The sequence below is a fragment of the Hibiscus syriacus genome, unplaced genomic scaffold (assembly GCF_006381635.1).
Source record: "Hibiscus syriacus cultivar Baekdansim isolate YM2019G1 unplaced genomic scaffold, ASM638163v2 tig00110893_pilon, whole genome shotgun sequence".
NCBI classification, from domain to species: Eukaryota; Viridiplantae; Streptophyta; class Magnoliopsida; order Malvales; family Malvaceae; genus Hibiscus; species Hibiscus syriacus.
The window spans coordinates 6,084,303-6,089,027 of record NW_024062901.1 but is presented as its reverse complement, the minus strand read 5'-3'; the positions used below and the strand labels follow the sequence as shown (position 1 = coordinate 6,089,027).

The window sequence follows — 4,725 nt, the reverse complement described above, 5'->3', positions numbered from 1 at the left end:
GTGATTTGTTATCATAAAAAATATTGCATCATCATTGAAAAATAAAAAATTACTACTTCATTAGTTTTTGTTAATTTTTTGACGGCAGATAATTATAATGTAATATTAGGTATGATTATGAAAAAATAGTTGAATGACCAAAACAGAATAAAAGTGATAATTAAGATATTAAAATATAGTTTACCTTAATTTAAAATTAATGTAATTATTAAATACATTTTAAAAAATAAAAATATTTTGAGGAGACTATTTTTTTAAATGTTTTATCAAACGCAACAAAAGGAGAATTTGGAGAGATAGCTTAACCAAAAAAAAAAAATTTGGAGAGATAAAAGCCCGCTCCATAGGAAAAACCCTCCTCTGCGCTCATTTCCCTATCCCACTGTCTCTCTGATCTTCATTTTGATTTTGTACTTTTTAATTTTTGAATTTCACAAAGTAGAAAAATAAAAGCTTGGAAAAACTCCACAAACGCCACTTCTCTTTCACACTCGTTTTCTCTTTCTTCCCTCCACTGTTTCTTCTTTTCTAGGAGAGAAAAGAAAAATCCGAACTTCACGGTTTCTCTTAAACCACACAACCAAAAAACGAGAGAGGAACTGTGAAAACCTTCCCCCCATGGATCTTTATGACACGACCAACGTTTTGTTTAGCAAAATCAAGGTTTTAGAACCTGAAAATGCTTCTAAAATCATGGGTTACATCCTTATCCAGGACTTGGGTGACAGGGATTTATTACTTTTAGCCTTTGGTCCTGAAACCCTTATGCAGTCACTTGTTCTCAAGGCTAAAGCTCACTTGGACTTTCTTCAAACAGTTTCTTAACTCATTTGAACCCAATCTCAAGACCCAACACCTCTAACAATTCCCAAAACCCACTTCCTCCATTATCACCTACTATGTTTCCCAAAAATGGGTTCTCTTCCTGGTCTCCTAATTGTAGCCCACAGTCGAGTCCTTTTCTTTCTTACGAAAATTTCGCTCTGGGTCTCTCTTAGTTACTCCAAGGACTGGGGATAGCAGTACTGATTTAATCGACGAGAGTCAAATGAGTGACTATTTTTCTTTCTTGAATGATTCTTCCTCTTCTAAGAATGAGGATTTTGTTGGTCATAGAAGGGGTTTTTCAGAGAGCGATGCATATTTCGCGACAGCTGAAGAAGCCGACGGATTTGGTGGTCTTGTGGGTGGTTACAAGCCTTGTCTTTATTTTGCTAGAGGTTTTTGTAAGAACGGTGACAATTGCAAGTTTACTTATGGTCTTGGTGGTTTAGCAGATAATGCTGATGTTAATGATGGTGTTGTTGGTTCACCTAGTAAAATGGACCTTCTTTATCATCAACACGAGGAAATGATGAGAATGAGAGCAGCTGTTCATCAGCAAAGATTGGCTGCTACTCAGTTAATGGCTGGTATTTCTTCTCCACTGCCTTAAGAAAAAAAACATGAATCTTCTGTTGCAGCAGCACACTGAGGCCCAGAGGTGTATTAAAGATTCCTCATTTTTATTTAATGTTGTCTGACTATTTTTTTGGGTTATTTTATGCCTTTTTTTTTTAGTTTTTGTAACCTTGCTCTTATCCTGTTGGCTATGGAATCCACAACAAGGATTTGCTATGGTTTTCACTGACTTGATGCATAAAGTTCATTTGTTTAAATTTACCTTAGCACAAGCGTTTTTTATTTATAATATGATTGTTGGTCATATTTTGGTGGGAGTACTAGCATGGTTATTGACTTCCTTTATGCTAAATTTAAGTTCTTTTCATTTGGCACATTGTGATGTTGCAGAGCTGCTGCATTAGTGCTGGGTGAAGAAATTTGCAAGTTCTCCAAGGGCCGATCTGAGATGAACGAGTTTTTGGCAGTGGGGTTGGCAGAAAAGGCTTACTCGGCTTCTAAACAGATTTACCTGACTTTTCCAGCTGATAGCACATTTAAATATGAAGATGTTTCTAACTACTTCAGGTATCAATCGCATTTTGATATAGTCTGACTGAGCATATATGTAGTTCACGAGTTCTCTCCAGTCCATATGCGTGCTGTTGAATGGGAAGCTGGAATTGAATTATTTACCCAGTCCATATGCATTTAGATAATATACCCGATAGCTGAAAATCCATGGTTGTTTATCCCGGTATATAGTCTATAATATTTGAAAATGTGCTAGAGTAGAATAACAATCTTGAGCTCAATTTGATTGCTATTGTACTCTTCAGGTTAGGAGGGGATGATCAGTTAAATATATGATTCATCTTGGACTGATTATATAACGGACATGTCAAATGTCGATAATGCTTTTGGTGGTAAATGGTCTATACAAAATACTGGGGCATTTTCAGTGGAGTTTGCATGAACAGGAAACCACATGAAACTAATTATTTAATTTATGCAATGCTTCATTATCTTCTTACTTTTATTTGGCTGAACGTTGGTTTATTGTCTTCTATTTTTTCTTTGGTGCTAGAGGATATATGGGAAGTTTAAAGAATCGGTAGTTTCTGCATTTTTGTTTCAATGAGGAAATTCTACAAGATTTAGAATTACAGAGAATTAGTCCTCTTTACCCCGAGGGAAAAAGTCAACTGCTCATCAAAGTCAATTTTATGTCACATTTATAGGGATGACAAACACAGGATAAGAAAATCTGTTTGCCCATGAGAAAGGTGAGGTTTAAGGCTTACGAGATCTTTGTTTACACAGTCAAACTTGCAACTGAGCTCTATAATAAGCCTGGTGATGGAAAATTGGGGAAAATTACTGTTTCTGTGTCCAAATGCTGTAATCTGACCTTGGAAGTTGCATTGCTGTACCACAGACAGTTTGAAACTCTTAGTGAATTGACAATACCGGGAACCCTGCTTATATAATCATCCATGTCTAGCTGAGGCTTCCATTTAAATGTATGTTGCTGTCAATTGTTTATTTTGATGCAAAATTCTACAAAGAGTGCTAAAGGGGTTTTCTTTGTTCTGAACTAAGGTTTATAAAATACTTTAATTTTAATTCTAACTTTGTATCTTTTAAAGCATGTTTGGACCAGTGCAAGATGTGAGGATTCCATATCAGCAGAAGCGAATGTTTGGCTTTGTAACTTTTGTCCATCCAGAGACTGTGAGGCACATTTTGGCCAGAGGAAACCCCCATTACATTTGCGATTCACGTGTACTTGTTAAACCCTATAAGGAAAAGGGAAAAGTTCCCGACAAGTATGACATTTTCTCTTATTCGTATTTTTTCATACATCTGGCCATCGTCATGTAATGAATTTATAACTGAGAATGGAGAAATTGCAGAAGGCAATACCTGCAACAACGGTTAGAGAGGGGGAACTTTTCTTTATTTTCAAGCCCTTCAGGGCAAACAAACATAGTTTTTGTATTATTGCCAGTGTGTGTTTTTTCCCCATGAAATCAAAGGATGGGAAACATAATGCTTTGGATGGCTGTTTTTCTGATTTTTTTGTTTCTCGTCAGATTTTGAGGCTAATAATTTCTCTTTACATGAAGGGGCAAAGATGTTCTACAATGCTCCGGAGATGATGTTGAGAAGGGAATTCAAAGAACAAGCTGATCTCCAGCATGCTATTGAACTGCAAAGGAGAAGGCTGGTGAATTTGCAACTTCCAGACTTCAAGATTGATGGCGTTCATCATCACCAACGCAACCCATCTGTTGTGCTTCTGTTTCCTTGCCTACTTATTCCCTTGACAGTCAAAATGTTCCTCCATCTGACAGCATTAAACAAGAAGTCTCAAAAGGTTTTCTAATCAGCTCCAGTTGTCCTATCCCTTTCATTTTGTTGAATTTGTGAATCTTACTTTGGTGGTTACGTATATATGAGAACACATGGATAAGTTCCCTTTTCTCTTGTGGCAGTCAGTGGTGGTAATACAGCTGCTGCTGTTCCTGTAACTGTGAATGTTGCCGAGGAGGAAGAAGTGAACTCAGGTTGAGTTCAGAAAGGTGGAGTTGGAAACCCCAAAGTGTACGATGTTGGATATCTTATTTTGTTCAGATCTTCTTGTATGTTGTTGTCTTATCGAGACTTCTGAAGTTGGTTATCTTTCTGTTTTTCCTATTTGTTTTCATTTCCATTTCCGATAGATGAAACGAGAGCAACATAAAGCAGCACTTCCTGATAACCCTTTTGTTCCCCCGAGAAGTCTACTGAAAGTCACCTCTCCGAGTTCCCCGCTTTGGTGGAGGCAAATGGAAATTCAAATTTATGTGCTATGTCATCTTCTGAAAATGATCCATTACTACTCATCTCTCATAGTTCACTCCTTGTCTGAGTTCAGACTGTGCTTACCTTTATTTCCTACATTTCATTACCTGTCAGATGGCTTTCTTTTGTAATGTCTTGGTGTGATATTAATGCACAAAAGTAGAGAAGCATATACGAGAATAATCCCGTAGATGTGTATAGCCAAATTATACGGTGAAAAGCGGATCCGTAGAGAAAAAACTACGAACAACTTCATATTGGATTAGATATAAGGCAGACTAATCGATATTCGAGCGTAGGGCTTTTCTCCCTTTCCCCTTCCTATGTAGGCGTGTATTCCGATAAAAAACTGAAGGATAGTCATCGTATCTTCTTTAACATTGTATCTGATAAAAAGAAGATACACATTGTATCTGATAAAAACATTATTACAATATGAATTGTGTACATTTATTGAACACAAACTTGTTAGGAAGTTTGTGAAATGCATCAGCTATT

At 36.7% G+C, this 4,725-nt stretch overlaps 1 pseudogene; it reads left to right on the top strand.

Annotated features, from left to right (window-relative positions):
• The first annotated feature begins 397 nt into the window (after positions 1 to 397).
• LOC120145273 lies at positions 398 to 4,510 on the top strand (annotated as a pseudogene).
• Positions 4,511 to 4,725: the final 215 nt, after the last annotated feature.